Consider the following 22840-nt stretch of genomic DNA (forward strand, 5'->3'; position numbering starts at 1 on the left):
TCATCTTCCACATAGTCATTAGTCCATTATAAAACAAACTAAAAATAAACCATTATTTAAACCGGTATTTTTTCAAATATATTTTCTTTGTGATCCAGAATATGAAACGTTTTAACTTGAACCGAATAAGTAAAATAACATTCTGACGATATTCACAACTGACTTGTGTTTTAATTGCCTAAATCTGCACACGCATGTTGTGGCCTGCAATAATGAAGAGCGTTAGGTTGATAAAATGTACATTCGAACTTGTTGCTTGTTGAACAGATCTTTCTTGACTATAGGTGGTATCGCGCGCTTGCGGTCGGTTATCATTCATTTGCAGCTGTATAGCGCAAGTGAAGGACAGCAACAGAAGGATTGCACTTTTGCGCTATCTCCCTCTTCTCTTCTCTTCTCTTCTCTTCTCTTCTCTTCTCTTCTCTTCTCTTCTCTTCTCTTCTCTTCTCGCACATTTTCTACCTTTCTGATCCCATCAATCGAGGTTGCATAAAGTTATATGCGTTCTGTTGTTCTTTGGATCATTATTTTATATTACAAAATAAAGTGTATTTTTGTGCTTTTTATTTTGAATTGCAATGAGATAAATATTTGACGGGAGCGAAAAGTTGAATTCCAAGGTACCAATTGTTGCGATCTTATTACAGATATTATCCATGTCTGAATGATGGCTTTCATTCTCCGGTGTGTTCAAAATTGCTATCCTGTATCCAATCCATGGTTTTCCAAAAACGTGTGCCAGAGAGGTTCGAGAAAAAAACAAACAAACAGGTTATTGCAAGTGGCTTTAGACAAAAACGCTAGCTTCATTCATAACCTATACTGAAACCCGCAATACTTGCAAAACTATCATTAACAGTCTGACATTCAAAGAAAGGGCTGAATGTGGAAAACTCGCCGCTTGTGCAATGGCAGACTGTGTGTGTGTGTCTCTCTCTCTCTCTCTCTCTCTCTTGCATCCGGATGGTAGTATTGCAACATCATCTGAAATAAAGCTGACTATCTGATATCATTCTTCTTATCCAACTCGTGCACAGACGACAAATGTAAATCACCTCCTTTATCTGGGACATTTCATTGCATATTACTGTGACCTTCGGCCAGACACACACACATCCGAAGAATATTGAAGAACCCATACACTAAAAAGCTTTCGATCCTAATGGTATCCCACTAGTTGTATTCAAGACATTAGTTGAGGAGCACGTTCTAGTTTATAATGTGCTCATAAACTCACAGCTGTTTTTTATAATCTCTAAAATATATTATGCTATTGGCATTCACTCTGGAGCATTGATACAAGCACATAAACAGCCAATTAAAAAAAACAGGTGATAATGCTCTGTCATCAAACTATTTACCCATTTCTTTCACTTCACTGTTGTCTAAAGTAAAGGAAAATGTCATTAAAGTCAACTTTTTCGACACCTGGACAACTTTCAACTAATCAGTGACTACCAATATGGATTTTGCCAATCTGGATCTACAGATTTCCTTTCTTACATCACCCACCTCTGGACATATACTAGTGGCATAGGTTTGGATAAACCTATGCTGTTGCACTTCACAATTCCAAGGTATTTGACAGGATTTGGCATCGAGAACCTCTCAGCAAATTGCCATCTTATGGTCTACCTTCTTCTTCCCTTTCTCTGAGGTTGTTCACTACGTGTAATGATGAAGGGTGTTCTTTCTTTCTTCCGATTTTCATACCAATGCAGATGTTCCTCAATGCTATAAGGAATACCTACGTTGGTCAGAAAATTCCTTTCGTCGTGTATATAAAAGGCTTAATCTCGCTGACTTAAACCCTATTTACAGTTTTGCTGATGATAGCACTCTTCATGTATTTTAATCATACGACAAAGCTTGTAGTGGTTCAACATCGTAAACTACAAGAGCATTTAAGTGTCCTAAACAGGGATCTCCACACACGAATCCTTCAATGGGACGATAAAAACCTAGTCACTTTCAATGCTTCTAAAACAAAGTTTTGTCTTTTTTTTTCTCACAAAAGACCTCAATTCCCTCCTTATCTTTGAAAATGCTCAACTTAACTGTGGATACTAGATCTTTCTCTGTTTTCGGACTAAACTGTCTTACCCCTAGTCTTTCCTGGCAGAATCACGTCACTTCTTTAGCATTCTCAGCTTCTAAAATACTTGACATCTTTTTTTTTTTTTTCCAGATGTTACTTTCGTTTGTCCAGTTACTAGTTCTGTGCAAATCCCAATTTTCCCAACTTTGTAATACTGCTGTTACATTCGTGATGGAGCAATTAAAACCTCTCTGAAAATTCTTTATTTTCTTCAGGATAGAGCAGTTCGGTTAATTAATGACGCTCTTTCACCTGCTCTCTTGAGCCGCTGTCTCATAGACGCTCATTGTGTCTCTTCTAATATTTTAGTGGGAGCTGTTGAGCTAAATCCTACCAATAATGTTGCGCATCCATTATTCAACCCCCCCCGACACACACACACACACACACACACACACACACACACACACACACACACACACAGAGAGAGAGAGAGAGAGAGAGAGCACCATTTCCTATAGGCATTACAGCCTTTCGTGTGCAGGAGCAATAATAATAATAATAATAATAAGTTGAAATATTGAAAAGGTTTGGGAACTCTGAGGACAAAACTTACTCCCCGCAAGTTAGTGAGGTACAGTAACTCTGGGATGGCATTCGTATCTTGGTTAGCAACCCATTGCTAAATGGAGCAATGCCATCACCTAATGTCAGAATTTTTCTTTTAAGCTGTTTAGAATTAAGCGGTCAGTAGATAATTATATAAAGTAATGTGAATAATTAGAGGATCAACAAAAGATTAGTGAGATGAATAGAAGATTGGCAGTATGATATAACTTGGGTGGAGCAGTGTTCCAAAAAAGGAAGGTAACATATGCCGTGCTGCGAGCTAAGATACTTTTTTCCTTATCCCATTGTTGAAGGAGATCAAGAAGTTGAAGTTGCTATTCAACTTATTCGTTAACTGCAAATGGTTTGAATTTATTTTCTGTTTGCGATAGTGCGAAGTTGAAGAGAATTATAAGGAGTGATGACGATCACTTTCTCTCCTCTCAGAAAGATCGAATGAGTTGGAATGTGGGAGATGAATTGTCGGTTTAATGTTTATAAAATGCAGACTGTGCTCTTGGACTACGGTTCCCAGATTTGATCATCTGATTTCCACGTTGTTAAGAAAAGATTAGAAGGTGTTCGACATCCAGTAGCCGAAAACAACATTAGGATTTTAGGATTAGGTATATGAGCATAGATATGAACAATCTATGAGCATAGATTTTTGCAGAGATTAATGGACAGGAGGAAAAGTGATATGATAAAACTCTAAGTTAGTTAGGAGATTTTTATCAGTGAACTCTGAAAACTGCTTATCTCTCAGTGATTGAGAATTAATTATGAGCAGTAAGTATATATATAGATAACCAACACATAAGACTAATCTTTGGGATTCTAGTTGAGTGTCTTACTTGTTTTCATTAATGTGGCGTTATTGTTGATCACTTTTTTATTCAGATGTTGTGTAAACTATCGTGGTCGAAGTCACTGCAATGAAAAATATAAATTTAATAACTTCATGTCAATATAGCCGTATTAAATAAATTTTAATAATATTAAATTCATATGTATCAACGATTTTAAGTGATTTATTCGGACATTTTCCCACACTATGATAACTTTCTACTTTGTGTGATGAGCTCCTAATTATATATAAAATTAGATTGTTTGTTTAAACTGAAAAAAAAAATCACTCATAAGGGCTTATTTCCGTAAACCGCAAAAAAAAAAAAAAAAAGATGTTAGTTAGGAGAACTACCTGAATTATTCAATTCATTTAAATGGGCTGAAGATGTCTATTAAATGCAGTAGAAGAGTTTCAAATAAAATATTACTCTCAATTTTCAATAACACTCTTTCAATCATGAATCAAATGCATATTATTGAAGCATTCGAATCTCTCTCTCTCCTAGTCGACATGCACGTGCACGTGTTACCAAACGCTATGAAAGTGTACAGATCATTGGAAAGTTATTACTTCCTCTATCTACCATTCTCTCTCTCTCTCTCTCTCTCTCTCTGTGTGTGTGTGTGTGTGTGTGTGTGTGTGTGTGTGTGTGTGTGTGTGTGTGTGTGTGTGTGTGTGTGTGTGTGTGTGTGTGTGTGTGTGTGTGTGTGTGTGTGTGTGTGTGTGTGTGTGTGTGTGTGTGTGTGTGTGTGTGTGTGTGTGTCGTTCTCGTTGTGTTGACACTTCTCTATTATTTCTGCCGTCCACGTGACCAACTGGTTAAACAGGGCATCGATCAGAAGAATCGCCTTCCACTGTTTTCGTTCGCATCTGTCGTTTCGTGCCCGCTATGACTTCCGCTATCGCTTCCGGAGTTACAGGAGCCATCCTATAAACAGAGTGGAGAAGCGCTGTACTCCTCGCACACATCTGCCGCATAAGCAGCCGAAGTAATCAAAAACAACCTTCTTTGCCTTAGTGCAACAGGTAAGTGACTTTTGTTAACACACCCACACAACGACAACAAACCAAGTCAGAAAAATTGTTGTGAGGGTTAAATGAAAGTTTAAAATGTGCTGGATAAATTCAGATTGATGAGGAAGCCAGCTCCATTAAGCAAAAAGAGTTATAATCGTACTTCCTGAAGATCGTATTAACTATATCACCTTTGTTGCGATCTCTTCGATAACCTTCAACATATTTTCTATATTATGCATTCTCCACCAGCTAGTTTTGGCATACAAATCTGCAAATTTCGTGTTGGCGGTATCATTTCCTTGTGTGAAAAGCATATCTGATTGAACTGACGTACAGGGTAGGTTGTGGCAGTCCCAGGATATTCTAGTTAACTAAATTATGACGTCATGTTTGACTGCTAATTATCCATACCTACATGCATTCGGTACAGAGCTATGTTACGTGTATTTGTTACCGCTGAAGTTCTGTCAGTGTAAATCAGATCCTATTAACCTGCCGTAGGGCGTCCTACTCTCTCGAGCCTGTTTGGTGACCTTTCTTTTGCTTCCCTACTACATCCTGCAATCAAGTTCTGGTTCGCTGCCTACCCGTGGTTGTATGCGTGGCCACAGGTACACTCGCTATGTAGACGGTGCTGCCACCACATTCACACGTGTGAACGACAATCGGAGTAATCTCAGTGGCGATGGTTCAACAAGCTATCTGCTTACCGGCCACGTAAGGAGAGTCAAGTAAGCTTGAGCGAAACCATTGGTAAGTGTCGGACGCGGACGCTTTAACAGGCGAAAGGCAGTACTCATCTGGATTATGACCGAAGAGTTGTGTAACCACACGTCGAGCTTGTAATCTCAGATAAAAGAGTATTCTTACAATTATCTTAGCTTCGGAAGAGTTTAGCACACTTTATCATTTGGCGTCATGACATTTCCGTCAAGGATTGGCCGCAAGTGACTACCGACAGATGATAAGGTGCCGTCAGCCTACCCACTCACGGTGTCCGATTACCCTGTTTCTGTTGGGAGTTGACAGATCTGATGGAGTAATTACTGTTGGCATCGCGGGAACTGTGAAATTTGTCACTTCGTCCTCTGGAAACCGAGGCAAGATCGACGCTTCCCTCGTATTATCTGCAGGTTACAAGGTAGGTACACAGCTTCATAACTTACCATATGTATGCATGCTCGCTTGTTGGTATCACGTGACTTCTATGTTGCGTCATGTTATCGGTATCTCTCATTGTATTATAATAAAACTGTTTCTGTATCCGGTTTGATCTTCTTTCCTATGCTGATGTAGTCTGTTGAATTAGATGTGTTTTTTCTTTTTTTTGTTACTTAATTCTGTTCGCTAAGAGTAAGATAGAGGAAGCGTTTGTAGCACGCTTTCTCTAGTGCATTTACCAGGCATGTCAAGGTCAACAAAACTTTTGAGATATTCTCATCGCTTTCGTGGAAGATTGAATTCATCTAACATCCTCTCTTCTGGAATAAATTTATACATACTTCTCGTCATCCAACCTAAAAGGTTAAATTATCAATGATTCATTGACTCACCTACACGGTTTATTTGAACAGTGCGGTTGTTTTGATTTGTAAGTAGCCAAATATCTAAGATCGAGCTTCCTGGATACATTCCCACGGTATTTAATAATTTATATAGATTAAGTTTCATACTTTGTAAACTAAGCATCATCTCAACAATAGCCTGTTTTTCGCACTAGTAAGAATGCTGCAAACTAACGGCCAGAATATAAAAAAGCAAAGAGTCCCCCCCCCTCTTCCTGCTGTTTCCGGAGGACTCGAACCGAGATCAAGAATAAAATAACTTACCTGCAGTAACTTTAAGTTTTTTTGTTGTTTCAACGGAAGGATTACGGATTTTGATCTATTTTTGTGTATTTTTTTTTTTAAAAAATCGTAATTATAAATTTTATATTTATGTTATAATCTTTCGGATTAATAATATAATTTTAGATTTAATTTAAATATAATATACAATAATATAAGAATTAGTGTAAATAATTATGTCCAAGTAATATAATTTAAGAATTCTATTAATATAATTAGCATTATATTATCATTATAATTCTTATATTATTTAGACTAATAATTATTTAGATGAATGTCCGATGTCTCATATTTCACAGCATGGTGGAATATTTCTGGTGTTTTCCCCCTCCCATTTTATAATTTGCCATTTAAGTTTGTACTTAACAGATTTTCTTTTTTTGTTTTGTTTTCTCAGATTGCATTCCTGCAAATCAAGTATCGCTAATACTTCCTTTTCCATTCACTTCACTTATTCACGACGAACATTACTGCATGCTTTCCGCTTCATCAGCTGATTTGGGCTTACAAGGAAGTTACTTCCAAAATAAGAGTGCTCTTGAAATTAGTGCAGAGAGGGGATACATGTGATGTGTTTGAAGCACGATCGTGGCGTAAATTCCTGATTTTGTGTTTATTTTTTCTTCACAGAACAGGAAATGAAAATTCAGAATCATGCGCAAAGTAAAACCACGGATTTCCTTGACCAGGAGATCACATTATTTTTATTTTTTTTTCTCTCTCTCTCTCTCTCTCTCTCTCTCTCTCTCTCTATCTATCTATCTATCTATCTATCTATAAAATATACAAATATACAGGCAGATAAAATATACAAATAAAATCTTTTTTTGTTCTAGTTTAACTGTTTAAAGGATATCTCTTGCTTTACTGTGAACACCATAATAGAAGGTAATGTATCGTGTGATTTCTTTTTTCCTTGTAAAATGAAAACTAAACTTCCTAACATTTACACTCATTTATTTTGAATGGGCAAGCGAGAAACAAGCGACAGTCCAGTAGAACGACTTCACTTATCATTAACTAATATGACATCGCTAGTCAGCCCAGGGGCACAATGACGAAATGGGAGCTGATAGGAAAAGAAACTGTGTGGTACTTCATACTTCCTCATTACAAGTGATTTCCCACACTTGCGATTTAATACCCAAAGAACAACATGCGCTGCAGCTAACTTTAACAACACAATTACTTATAACATTCCACACAGCTAGCTACAATGCTCCAAAACACTCAAATTAATATTAAGTGACGTTAGATAGTTTATTATAATGCTGTACAGCTACATGGACATTTAGTTTGCAAGTGTCCTTTTCCTGAACAATAGATTGCGTGATAAACACTTTCTAACAGTCTGTCTTATGGCCTACTGTTTCCCGACAGCATGATAGAGCTATGGCGTATGTTATGAACTCATTAGGTTCAACTACTGTTAAGAGCATCGTATAATCTCGGTAGCAGAATATTATCTTCAACTAATTCTTTTGTGAAATAATAAGGAAAAGAAAACGAAGTTACCGCCCTGGTAAACTTAACCCATACAAGATTCATTGTACATAAACATTCCTTTTAAAACGAGTCCTATAACCGAACAGGAAAATTGCCTTACTTTATGTGGCCAGGACATGCATAATTCTTATGATCTAGTAACAAATTAAAATTAACCTTATTATATATATGTAGAATTTATGTATATTTCCATATATGTATTATATATGTAGAAATTTCATAACGAAATGAAATTGACACCTGATATATTTATTTTATAAATGAATAGACGGTCCAGAATTTGACTTCTACATCATGTAATATTAAGGTTTCTTTAAGTTTTTTTTTTTTTTTAATTTAGATGAAATGTCGTTAAATAGTGGACGATAGTGTAATCAAGTCGCAATCTATATTGATCATGTAGTAAAATTAGATTAGTTTAAAATATTATCCTCTTCAGGATCAAAACTCTGTAGGTTCATTTCTTATTAACAGAGCAGTCACGCACTTCTGGAGAACACATTAATTCGCATATGGTAATTTTATAGCTGAATGTGATACTAAATGAGAGGACCTGCGATTGATTATGCTCAATCCGGATTCAAAATTAAAGAACGGCGAATGGCTCTGCTTAACTTTAAAAAAATCTGAAAGATAGATTATGGAAATGGTACTACACAAAATGCATTCTTCTTGTAGCAATAATTTCAATGAAATTATTCCACTTTTTTGTGATTATCATAATGTTAATATGATTACTCTGTTGTATATCACCAGTATATCAATTAGTTGTACATTATGCTGAAATAATATAACGAGATAGCATTATATTTCAGATAACTCTAAACTGCTACACAGCAATAATGTGTACTCTAGTCACTAATAATATTCTCCATCCTTTTAATACGAGTGATAATACGAGTCAGCAATTTTCGACCATTCATCCTTCCATATCAACCACTGGTCCATATGGTTGTTGAAGTGGTCTTGCCTACATCCGACATTCCAGTTCATACGAAAAGTGTTGTTTTGCAGAGATTGGGATACCAGTTCAAATTTTACGAAATATTTTCCTCAAATCACATCTCAGTAATAGTAGTGCAGTATAAATAGCGCATTGTCATGCTGAAAGGGACAAGAATCTGGTTAATAAAATTACCACAGTATCCTATGAAGCATACATTATCCAGAAGTGTTGCATTCCGCCATCTTTGCAACCACTATAAACAAATGTCCGTATCAGGAGGAAACTATTAAAAGTTTCAATCATTACATCTCCACATGAAACTTCACAGTCGGAATGCTGAATTCAGATATGAATCCTTTATCAAACATCTGCGATGTCTCCACTCAATAGGACATTGAATGCGACGTGATTCCTTGCTCCGTATCAGATACGTTGGAATATTGCTTGAACCTGATCAGCTAATGAAATTGATTTGGGTTGTTAGTCTTTTACCAATATCAAAAACAGATAAGTCACTGACATGGTATCCTTAGCACACATCTTTCGGAATCCATAAGTCTTCCAAATGCCATTGATATGTAAATATGTATCGATTCTGAGGATATATCTGCTTATCTTATATAGCACTATAAGGTTGTGTGACGACTGGAATATACATTCCGCTATACTTCATTCTGAAATACTATTTCAACGTAGTTCTTGTCTGCTGTGTTTTAGTACAGAAATTAAGAACATGTGAACTTCTACTTTACACGTAACTTCTTTACACTTCTACTTTGGCCTAGAATAAGGCCTCAGACAAATAAGCGAAGCGTATTAACGTCCAATTTAAATAAAGCGTATTTACAACAAAGTTTTTTCCGAGTTGCAATGTTATTGACCTTGGATCGAAAAAAGTGGCGTCAAGGATTCGTTGTTAGTTGTTGCCTAGTTTTTTTTTATTTTTTACGGGAGATACTACTTAACGAAGTCTTTTGTAAATAAAACTCTTAAGATAAGTGCAGTTTTCTGTTGGAAATAACTTCAGAAATTTATCCCCCCCCCCGTTTAATATGTAAGGAATAGAAACAGCAAATTAGATGCCACAATTCACAGGCACTTCGATCATTTCCTTTACTGATTAAAGTGAAAGAATGTAGTAAGTAATGTTTAATTGTGAAAACAATACTTGAAACATTTTTATGGAATTTCCAACGAAACATTGTAAACCTATCCTACATCTAATTTCGGTGGCGGGATAATCCGGAAATGGTGCTCTAGACACCAAACATTGTACTTGCAGAAACCATTTCGGATATCTAATAATAAGAGAGAGTGGTTTCATACTGTGCGATTAAATCGTCCACTACTCTAAATACTTACACAAACATCCACGCCTGTAGAGAGATTTGACCCGACTACCTGTTGATTGGAGCTTGCCACTCGGCCAACTAGGCCGGCATCAGTACATTAATTAGCTACATTAATAAGTATTGTTACTTCTGAAAACAAATAATAATGCTTTATTGACTCTATATGCATTGTATTCAATACAAAAGATATTTACATCTACTTTTAAACGCTTTTAGCAAGTATATTGTGTTGGATGATATGAAAATACAAATAAAATGTGTCGGATGAGTATGTATCAAGACTAATTACCAAGAACCAAGGTACATAAAAAGTAATAGTGTTATTGCTAATATAGTTCGCCCACCGTTTGTAGATCTCTCCTTGGCATTTTGCCAAGAATAGTCGATTCATGCTGAAGGGGAGAAATAAATGAAGGATGTACGAATTGGTCGCCAACATGAGAAATCACGTGCTTTCTTGTCTGTCGCTGTACTAGCTTGATTTTTGTTGTCGCTTTTTTGCGTTATTTTTTTATTATTAATTTGTATGATGGATCCAGTACAGTCAACAAGTTCTGTTGTTAAACGTTTCAGTAGCTCTTGCAAAAGAATATTGAATAATGTGCTGACATTCTGCGAAAAAGAATCGTCTCCTTGTTCCCCTTTCTCAAGTCATAAAACGTGCAAGTGCAATTGCGGGCGTATCGGAGTCGACTGTTAAAAGAATTCGTAAGGAATCAAAAGGTGAAGGTAAGCCAAAATTTAAATCTCCTAAAAAAAAGCGCCAGAGTAAAGAAAACCATCGAAACCGTAGCTTTAAATGATTTCGATGTAGACGTTATAAGAAGAACTATTCACGAATTTTACGTAGTCGAGTAAAGAGTGCCAACTGTTCCTAAATTGATTCCTGTGCTTAAAGAAAAAATTAATTTTCCTTGGAAAAGAGAAACTTTATGGAAAATACTTCATGAAATCGGATTTTGTTTTAAAAAGTCCCAGAATAAAAGGAAACTTATCATGGAGAGAAGTGACATTGTTTTATCTAGAACGCAGTATTTGAGAGCAATAAGACGTTTCAGGGAGGAGAAAAGACCGATTGTGTATCTAGATGAAACTTGGATTGATAGTAATTTAACTTATGGAAAATGTTGACAGTCTAAAGAAGAATGTGGAGTGCTACAAACCGGAAATGCCTCGCGGCGCATAATAATTTTGTGTACGGGTGGAGAAATGGGTTTTTGACCAAATTCAAACTTACTATACAAAGCCAATTACCATAGACAAATGAATTCTACGATCTTCGAAATGTGGGCAGGAGAAAAACTGATTCCAAACCTTCTTAAAAATGCTGTTGTTATAATTGATAACGCTTCATATCACTCTATTCGATTAAACAAAGTTCCAAATTGGTCTAATAAGAAGTAAGTTCTTATGGATTGGTTCTCTGCAAATAACATTTCTCATTCCCCAGATATGCGAAAAATTGAATTGCTTAATTTGGTCAAAAGAAACTCACCCAGAACTAAACTATTTAAATTCGACACGATGCTCAAAGAGCATGGATTTCTAGCTTTGAGGCTACCACATATCATTGCGATATTAATGCTATTGAGTATGTTTGGGCAGAAGTGAAAAGTTTCATTCGCCATCGCAACGTAACTGGAGATATTGACATGTCGAAACTTTTTAAGCTTTCAGAACAGGCGATTGAAAGTATTACAGTTCAAAACTGGGGAAAATATTGCTTTCATGTCACCTCATTGGAAAATATGTATTGGGACAGAGACGGAATTATCGAAGAATTATGCGAACCTTTGGTGATCAGTTTAAGTGAAAGTGATGGCGATTCGGACACCGATTCAGATGACTGTGAAGATTAAAAGGATTTGATAATGGTATTTTTTTCCAACCTTTTTTTGCATGGGTTTGTTAAAAGAGTCACAACAAGTCATAAATACTTAATCGGTTTAGGACATTAAAGTGTCTCAGTTCTCTCAACTGTAAGTTTAGAATATCTAAGTTCATTTGAAAAAATTTCTGTTTTTCTGTATAATTATTTTTATTTTATAGAAATCTTTCTCAGAAATAAACTTAGTTAAATTTTTGTTTTATGCTATACCTTTTTTAATTTTGTTAATACTCTACGTACATTTTTCCAACTGTTATACAAGCAAAATAGTTACTTTAAAAACTACAATGTTCGTAAAAGAAAAGCTAAATTTTTTTGAAGAGCAAAAAGTAAACCCTCGCACAGGGCCGGTCCTAGAGTATCTGATAGGCAAAGAAAATTTAAGCGTCCCTATACATTGTCTCCCTCTCTATATATTTTGTCATACTCACACGTACACATACACATATGGATATTTATAAAAATAATATCATTATGAACATTAAAAAATTTATTAATCAATTTATTTTAAAAAAATTCATTACTTTTAAAATTCATTAAAAAATTTATTAATTCATCTATATTGATTGTAGGTGCAACTTCATGCTCTATAAATATTATTGCTAGACCTTCCTGAGTCATCGTAGAGCGAGTGTAAGTTTTTGTAAGTTTTAATTTCGTGAAACTCCTTTCTGAACTTGCTACCGATACTGGCAAATGTCGAAAAAATTGCCTTGAGGTTAAGTATACAAAGAGCAGGGGAGTGGAAGAAATAGAGAAAGGCGAAAATAATGTAGGATCATCAGCGAGCACCAGGACGGCTTGACTTATTTCAGTTTTTTATTATTAATCAAGGTTTTACTAATTTTTTTCGAAGGTGTAATTTTTCCCCAAACTATGTAGCAAAGTCTGGTGCCCCGAAGTCTTAACGCCCCTAGGCGATTGCCTAGGTTCACCTAATGATAAAATCGGTCCTTCCCTCGCATAAGAAATAAAAGAAAGTTGTTTTATTTTCATTTCCCCTTTTACACGAATCCAACCCTCAAGAGGTTGTAAATAAACCTACAGCCTACTTAGTACAATAGGTGAGCTAAGGGTTAGCTCATCTGGAAACCCTTGTCTAAAGACAAGCAGTACGCCACTTCAAGTCTCTAAATCATCAAACACCAAAGCCAACCAGGCCGCCGATTTAGTGGCGAAGATTGAAAATCTCCCGAAAATTGATAACCATGCGAAAATAGATGTAGATTTCAAAACAATTCCAATATCAAATGTGTTCTCCTTCAGCTCAAACCAAGTACGATTTGATCGATGTGACAATTTTAAATTTACTGTTTGCAAGCTTAAATAGTGACACTAGAATGAACATCATTGTTTCAGTAATAACAAACGGATACAGTAATCTGCAGAATACAGCTAATAAAGTAAGAAAATTATCCTAGAAAACTATAAATTTGTAATTACGCTGTATGTACGTGCTACCCATCTTTGTCACAACAATTATATTGCATTCTTTGGAACCAAAGCTGAAATAAATTTGAACGTAAATCTAATCCTTAGTTCACACCTATGGTACTAATGTCCTGACAGTATGCGATTCTTCTTGGTGGGATTTATATAAAAATGCTAGGTTTCGTTAAATTTAATCCAGCGAGAGAGGATTGTCATTCATTTCAAATTGCTCTGCCAATAAAGAGTTGTATGAAGAAAACCTAGGCCTGGTTGCCGAGCAGATAGTATATCCAATCTCCACCAATACACTGTGGGTTCTAATCCCATTCAAGGCATGAACATTTGTGATGCCTCTCTCTTATTATCATAAACTTTTGCAATGATTTTTTTATTCAATACATGACGTGAAATGTAAAAATGATGAGAGCCAAAATATTTTTCACAAATAAGAATAACGAAGAGAGAGCATTACTGTAATACAGTTGCTTTTGCAATGATATTTGGCTGGAAAGAGCCGGGTCAGAATTCTGTTGGAATAATCTTTATGAATGTTTTTTCAGCTGAAACTGAGAAAGTAGGTCTCAAATGCCAGCGACATTTTTTTCTGCCTGGAAAGAAACTCGCATTCACAATTAAGTTTAGTATGATTGTATCAGATCAATGGAAGCAGATTTTTCATGTTTCTGTACAGAAAAAAATATGTGTTATTTTCTTTTATTTTTATTCTTTTTTTTTAAATTAAAAAAAATTTTTTTTTTTGAAGACGACTAGAATTGTGCAAGGATAATATATATATATATATATATGTATTTTGTTCAGAAAGTAGAGGGCGCAAATTCTCTGAAGAAAAAATAATGTTAAAATGCATAAATACGCATACTGACTTCAAAATGTATTTGCATTTCTTTGGAGGGAAAGGTACTAATACCATATAATTTATATGTAGTGCTTCAAAAGCTTTGACTGTGGTAAAGTGCAAATTACAATATGCTTCGTGATAGCTATTAGTTTCTTAGTATGTAGTCAGAGTAAATGATAAAAACATCACTGGGATTCTTTTGTTTCCTTTACTTGTTCTTCATTAGATTAGATGCATTGGTTCCGCATTCCCTTCACCACTGTTGTTTAAAACAGACCGCGGGCATAACTATCTAGAAATCGTGACTAACCTTTCTCCGTGTGTATATAATGGAGTAGCGCATGTTTTAAAAGGCACACTAGAAAAAGAAACGAAACAGTAGGAAAGGGAGCACGTCTTTATTATATGAAATAGGTAATCAACCAAGCCGTGCGTGTGTTGAAAAGGTGCATATTTTACTTCTTCCCATCATTATTATTCTAGTATGAGAAATAATTTCAGAGGGACATGAAAAGAATATTAAACTCGTTAAATTTTTTATTGCTCAAATAACTACTTGACTATTCTGCTTTAAGAACCCTATGTTGAAAGAAATATTGCAACACCCACCTCTCTACTGCCACAGACAGCAACAAATTTCTCCCCTCGCTCCCTCAGGATGGACTGTAATCTGTATACTGTGAATAGCTACAATAACATCTCTGCAAAGAATTGCAGAGATGTTATTGTAGGATGCCATTTCTGTGGTCTGTCGTTTACGACGCAAAAACTTGCAAACATTATGTTGCTGTAACTGAAGGTCATATTATGTCGATAGAAATGTGAGTTCGTCGTGTAAGCTAAGAAATGCACAGGAAGATCACGGAGCTTGACCTCACTGAATATAAGGCGCTTGGAATTAGGACAATACGTAAAGAGTTCCGCAGTCTTGGTTGTCATGGAAGGGCATCTGCACATAAGTGAAATAGCAACCATTGTAATCAACATTCTTGTAGTCCAGATGAGGTCAATTCGCTCAGATAGATGATTTCTGGTCACCGTCTCACTCCAATTATTTCTCAAAGATGCTCTGTATCTGAGTCATGTATTTTTATGTGCAGTACATGGTGCTGTTCACTAAACTGGCAGCCGCCACTTTCGCTTTTCTCTAATCACGTCAGTACACTTCTTTCTCCCTGATCACTTGCCCATAAACGCCACTGTTGTGTTATAAGTTGATGATCAATAGTGTGTGGGAGTAATAAAAGAAAATGGCAGAACGACAGATGCTATTGCGATATTATTTGAAGGGAAATGACGTGGAAACACTCGACTAGCCTTCAGAGTCCCAATCTCAACTCAAAATAATATATCCGAAAGGTATTGTAACTTGGGTTTAGGACAGACTATTGGATCCATCAACGGTTATGAACGGGTGTTATGTTGGAAGAGTGTAAAGCACCTGACTCTTGTCGCAAGCCGATGAAAACTGTGCCAAGAATGATGAAAAGTATCATCATATAAATAATCAGTGTTAATTTGAAAAGCCTATTTTCAGCGTCTTGTTAGATAGCATCATACAACGAGCCATGAGCATACTTTCCTGTGTGTGTGTGTGTGTGTGTGTGTGTGTGTGTGTGTGTGTGTGTGTGTGTGTGTGTGTGTGTGTGTGTGTGTGTGTGTGTGTGTGTGTGTGTGTGTGTGTGTGTGTGTGTGTGTGTGTGTGTGTGAAATATTTAATCAAAGCATCAAAGTGCTTAATTGAGTTAGAAATAACATTAGTTTTCCTCTCTCTCTCTCTCTTTTCGCTGTTCCTAATTTGCTTTGTGTTTACACGTATAATGGAATGTTTATGAAATTCTTCATTTGGCTGTTGAGGAAAGGAAATTCATGGAAGGAAAACAATTAACATTTCGAATTTTTTTATTTATCCTCTAATGTATTTTAAAACTGCTGTTTCTTCGGAAGAATTGCAGAATTGTTCTTAAGAACCGTGCATTTGCCATGAATTGATAAATGTTTTAGGAGGCACAGTGAGTTAAAATGTCCTTAGTCATATAATGTTCTTATTCTACATTAATTTTATGTTTTAGAAGCATAATAATGTAGTTCTCTAGTTTGCTTTTGTGCTACCAGCCATGCAGCATATATGAATGTGTTGCCAGCCGTGCAGCATATATTTTGATGACTCTCTCTTATTATCATAAACTTTTGCAATGATTTTTTTATTCAATACATGACGTGAAATGTAAAAATGATGAGAGCCAAAATATTTTTCACAAATAAGAATAACGAAGAGAGACATTACTGTAATACAGTTGCCTTTGCAATGATATTTGGTTGGAAAGAGCTGGGTCAGAATTCACAGTGCACTAAAAGACATTTACAAAGTAGAGTTGGTTAGTTATTTGGAGTTAACGAAGCAAGACAGGAATGAGGCTCTTAACCGATTTGAATTTTATTTTCAGAAATAGGCAATAGACTGCAGATCGTCTGCAGATGTTAGTGGGCATTATCCAGAAATTTCCACCCCAACTTTTTCCAGATTTACTTTATGTTTCTCGTTATGGCCTTTGCTAAAGTTGAAAATGAACTGTTCATGTCTGTTGTAAAAACGACTTTCAAGGATGCAGTTCTGTTTTACGACAGTTTCCTTATTAAAGACTTACTCGTAAACTGTCTTATTTCACTTAAACTGGGTAGTTATAAAGATTTTAAAAAAATGGCATCTGATTTATAAATCTGATTCCGGTTTTAGACAAGGTGAAACCAAATTATTATAAACAACTCGGAATTCTGGTCTACCAACATTTCTGGGTATTTCATTCACATTCTGATTGCCCTGAATATACACTTTATGAATATTTAAACACCGGGAAGCACGTTTACATGCGAATTTATCAATTTGACAACACACACGCAAGCTTGCGAAAGCATTTCAAATATTCTTAGATATCTTTATTTATCTCCCTTTTTGCTTGCGAAGAGAATTGCAAAGATCTTAGAGTGAATAAATCACGTCATTATTCTAGAAATATCACCTTGTTTTCACTGGCCCGCGTGTTTGCTGCCGAGAATAATTTTCGCATTCTTAAATCTAAGAAGGAAAGTTAGGAGTGCAGCTGTGAAAGAAATTCTTTTTAGTTGCCATATCTGGGTTCCTCCCTACCGGCCAATGTGGATAAAATAGTGACACCAAATTGCACGTCTTATCCATGTTATTCAATGGGTTTTAGAGCTTCGTATCCAAATTTATCTCGACATCTATAGACGTCTGTAAACAAAGTTAGTAACAAGTACTCGAGTTACATGAGGTATAAAATATTAAGAAAACTTTGGATTGCTATTACTAAAGCTTTTCATGTTGATTCAGGCACTCAACAACTTGGAGATTTCATCATCAATGCGGTAAACAAAGTTGATTGAAATTAATCTCAACACGATCTCAAAACTGATTTTAGAACTGATTCACAGTTCTAAAAAAACAAATATGGTAATTAGGAATTTCGGCTGGTTGGCCTAGAGGGGTTAACGTATTCGATCTGATCTTCAGTTTGGTTCGATTGGGTTAGAATTACGGCCAACAACAACATACGGCTATTAATGACATGGATTCTTCGACTAGTATGTATATTTTGAAGGATAAAAAATGAGTTTTCGAGAGAGAGAAAAACCTTGTCATCTATTTTAATATGTTCAAAACATTGAAACATTAACAAAAAATAGCGAGGGAGTTGGATATATATTAGCTTGAGACGACTTGAATCATATCTGCCATTTGAGTGGATTTAAGAAGGAAAACACCTACTATCGCTGTCCGAAACGAATAATAGATTTTGTCAGCTCGAACAGCTGAGTTAAATTTGAATTTATCTTTCAGTACTTTAAACAAGGGGACAATGATATTGATTTTTTTCCGTTCCCATCTTTGCTTGGTTTTTTAGGAGTTCAACTGTTCCCATCTTTCTAATAAACAACAAAAAGTCATTAATTTTTAAATCGTACCCCGGAAAGTGATCCGCCTTCCGGTGAAAACACAGCATTAAAAGGGAAGTAGCACCCATTCATGGTTCCTTTTGTCAATAGCTTCGATCTTATGACTACGAGCGAACGTTACAATATATAAGCTTTTCCTACAGGATGTGATTTTGTCACGCACTATATTGTCGTAAAGCCAGCTGTTTAGTCAGCCAGTCATATTCGGAGAACCAGACTGTAGCCTCTCTTTTATTTCAGACTAGATATCATTTCTAGATATCCTACTTTCACAATACACAGGGTATTCTTTCCCATTTAAGTATAACAAACAAGGTTTACAGTTCTGAAAAACAGTGCATGTATAGTTATATCAGTTGAACAAGAGACAAGGAAATATCTATGATTGTGTTATTAGGTTATCAGAAGATTAGAAAAAGATTAATGCAAACTGTTCGGAATTTTTTTTCTCGTTTCGATTTAGGTTCCTTATTTTGTGTAAAATAGTAAAAAAACAAATTCAAATTCACCGGATAATATGCTGTGATGTATTTATCTGAACAATGAATGTTTCAGAAGATTAAAATAACAATCAGAATATTATCCCAGAGTGGATTACGGGATATTAAAATCTGAAATCTTGATAACAATATAAAAAATACCAAAAAAGAATCGGCTAATTGGGGGGGGGGAGAATTTCCTAAACGGCTTCAGTCATTAGTTGGAAAAATTAATCTGTGATTGAGTTTTGTTTGGTTGAAATACAGACAATGAGGTGAATATATTATGACTAATGATGTGTGTTCTCTGGGCGGTTGGTCATTTTTTATTTTCAAATGTGAAAACACTGCACCCTCAGTAAGAGACAAACTAACTCATCTTCAGTTGAAAAGCCCTTATAAACTTCCTCGCGTCCTAAATGGAAACGACATTACGAAGATGATCTCTGTGCGAATAGAGGATGTATTTAAAAAAGGATGTCAAGCCACAAAAATTCCCAAAGAATTAATGCTTAAAAACTTTGGGAATTTTTCAATCAGAAACGTAATTTTAATTATTCTTAAATTCATTAAAATATTCTTAAAAATCGTTTTTAATCTTCTGCAATTCAGTTCAGTATGTCATTTGAGCTGACATTCAGTATGTCAACTCAAATGACATACTGAAAGTCTTTTCCAAAAAATTATTACTGAGACCCTACCAAGGGAGACTGTTCACCTTGCCACTTACCTTGAGTTGTCGTTATTTTGATTAGCAGTCCAAACAGTGTTTCTGAGATTCTAAATTTGGGCGGAACGTTACTGTTTCGTAATTTACACCCAGTAATTATATTATGTCTAAAAGTCTTTTACCGTTAAGTGTGCGATATATTTCCTAGGCCGTTTGAAGCAATTAAACGTCCTATTTACGTCTAGCATGCTATGCCTGACCTGGTGTCCTTGTACCTTTAGTCACTCACCACTCTTACTCCGCTGCTCTAGCTGGCGAGTGTTTTCAGTTTAGTAATTAGTGTACGAAACTCTATAGCTAGCTTGGTGGTTTTTAGAATTTAGGTTTCTAGTAAGGAAGTGAATAGAAAACACGACAATATTTCTTGTTCTCTTTACTTCTACTTGAAATCAAGAGGACGTGAATGGCCTTCTGCTGTTGATCGATTAAAATAGAACTGCTGTTAGAATGCAAAAGATTCGGGATTGTTCCTTTTAGAAATAAAGAAGAAAAAAATCTCAGTTGTTGTTGTGGCATCTACGCTTGGTTTCTCTCAGAGGTATGGGCATCGACCTTCGCAATAATTTTCCTTCTATTTTGCTCGTTTTCCTTCAAAAGCGAAGAATAGCATTGCCAGAATGTCATAAATATCCTAGAGGGATTTTTATTTATTTTCTCTATACATTCCTACTCTTAGCAACCTACAATACAGTTTTAAAAGCTTTCAAACCTTTATTTATTTATTTATTTATTTATTTATTTTATAAATGATGCATATAAGATGGATATAAATAGTGAAGTATCTTAAGCGGAGAGATGTCGAAAAGTGTCACACTGACAGGGATAGATGTATCTACAATGATACATGTTATAAAAAAAATATATATAAATTCAACTTTCAATTTAGACATGCAAAACTTTCATTTACTTTTAAAATCTTAAAATTTAGCTTTAAAATTTTTGAATTTAAAAAAATTTTAAAATTCAGCTTAAATTCTTATAGCTTTTCGAACAACCGTTGAATTAAACAGAATCGAGTTATTTATATATATAGAAATCGATGTATCTGATAGATTTAAAGACCAATCAATGCGCTTCACGTTAGAAGGCGTTATCATTTTCTGACAGATGTGATCCAAAAATGTCTCACACAAGAAATATTTCTCGCTGTGTTATTGCTTAGCAGTTGTGTTAGCAAATAACTGCTCAGGGCAACTGCACATCGGGATTCACAGTCAGTTGCGTATCGAGGAAGTATGCCCTGTTGCTCTTCTCGTTGTGTATGTGTGCTGCTGCCCTCATAGCAAAGAAAACATACTAGCAAGTAAAATAAGAGACTTATAATTGAAATAATTTATTATAATGAAAAAAAATTAATGTTTTACACACGAATATTTGTCTTTTAAGTTAATTTAAAATCAGGTATGAATACATAGTTTGTAGAATTTAATTATTTTCACTCGCAAGCTCTCTCTCTCTCTCTCTCTCTCTCTCTCTCTCTTTCTCTCTCCCTCTATGAAAGAAAGTAAAATTGGAAGCAAATTATACTCGCTACAAATAATTTTTGTTAAGTATAATTTATTTCAACTCGCATTTTTTGTTTCGAGAAACATTCTCTTGTAATTGTGATTAAGTACTTTTTTTAGAAGTGAATTAAACAGATATTCAATGATAAGACGCTGGTCGAAGTATGTAAAAGATACCTTAACTCTTGAAAGAAACCTAGGCGAAAAACAGATAAAATATGGCTTGGTGTAAACACCTATCTTGTTTCCTTTCTTTTATCTTTCTTTCTTTTTTTTTTTTTAATGTCGCTCAGAGGACTGAACGGCAAAGTCAAAGACAGTGAAGATTCAGGTTTTTACTTTTCTTCATTTGGAACCCTTTGACCAGAAAAAGGGCAGCTGGTCAGTGACACTCGCCGCCTATCAAATAGCTGATCTTTGAACGAATAGCAAGAGCGCACATCTGTGGGCCAGAACGTGTGACGTTACCTAGATGTCTCTACAAGGTCATGGCCTTCTCAATATTAGGATCAAATTCTAACTGTTCTTGGCAAAAGACGTTTAATTACAGTTCATTTTTGTTACTATTTTAATATAGTAAAGGTGATTTAGAAATTTAAAAAAAAAATATGAAACATCTTTGTTTTATAAAAACAAAATGAAAAGTAGCAGATAGGACTAAAAGTATTATTAAAATGGTAAAGAATTAAATTTTTAAGGAAGTATGTATTTTTTAAGAAAATGTTATTATTTTATTTATATGATATTTAATATTTATACAACAGTATTTAAAGCTTATTAAATTAACAGCAATAAAAGACAAAAGCATAACACGTCAAAAATACAATACAGTAATCGCACAAATGTTACCAAAGAGCCACTAAGTTAAATCGCACTACCTTCATATAGAGCACAAATTATACTTCAGAAAAGCTTCTAAAGAAACCTTGATGACTTTTCATGTTGATCTAAAAACATGGAAAGACTGATTGAATCCTTCGATGTTTTCAAAACGCACAGTTAAGGATACTGTAGCAGTTTTTCAAACATAACCTCTGTTCTATGCTGTATTGTTCATACTGTGAGTGAAATAATATTATATTCATTGCATGTAACAGTTAAGGAATTGTACATTTTAACGTGTTACCGATTATTTTAAATGTATTGATGTGAGCTTCTAGAAAAGGTGTTGCTACTTTGGTGAAAAATGTGGATGTGTATGAATATATATACTGGATATTATCAGTTCATCTTCGGTCTACTCAATTTCATTATTCGTTCCAACTAAAGGTGACCTATAATAATGCAAATAGTGTTTTTGCTGATGTTAAATATGTATATTTCGCACGCACAATTCCATTCCGTTAATTCTAATAATCTATCCGGGATATGCTGTATCCACTTCATTAGATGGAATCACTACAAGATGATGAGGTACTGATGGTGTGAGAATGCGATGATGTGTATTTTCTTAGGTTTTCTAGTGACTATCATGCGACTTAGATGCCATTGCATCCGTTTGCTCCTCCAGATTGGACTGAAGCAAATTCCTCTTAAGAACAACTCATTTAATTTCATCTCTCATATGCTTAACTAATTTGAGATCCACTAAATGAAAAGGTTAATGAAACATTATAAAGCCATCTTCGAACTCCTGAAATTATTCCTGAACATTCTATGCCCTGTAACAAGGTACATTATACCGCTGAAAACAAGTTATTAGATGAATCAACCAGGAGCTTGACGCGAATCACCTGATTAGCAATAATGTTCAAATAGGCTGTAGCATTCAGGTGACTGTCCCACCGTTATCAGGGGGACCTAAGAAA

The 22840-nt window shown here is 35.1% G+C and overlaps 1 protein-coding gene across 2 annotated transcripts in view; it reads left to right on the forward strand.

The window, feature by feature from the left end:
- Positions 1-5250: 5250 nt before the first annotated feature.
- LOC150106665 (uncharacterized) overlaps positions 5251-22840 on the forward strand; it is a 272404-nt gene continuing 254814 nt past the window's right edge. For both annotated transcript variants that reach the window (XM_090393265.1, XM_090393267.1), the window contains exon 1: positions 5251-5655. The gene's annotated coding sequence lies outside the window, so the exon portion shown is untranslated. The remainder of the gene's footprint in view (positions 5656-22840) is intronic.

Source organism: Typopeltis vanoorti, chromosome 5 (genome assembly GCF_054136105.1).
Source record: "Typopeltis vanoorti isolate ZY-2024b chromosome 5, IOZ_Tvanoo_1.0, whole genome shotgun sequence".
NCBI classification, from domain to species: domain Eukaryota; kingdom Metazoa; phylum Arthropoda; class Arachnida; order Uropygi; family Thelyphonidae; genus Typopeltis; species Typopeltis vanoorti.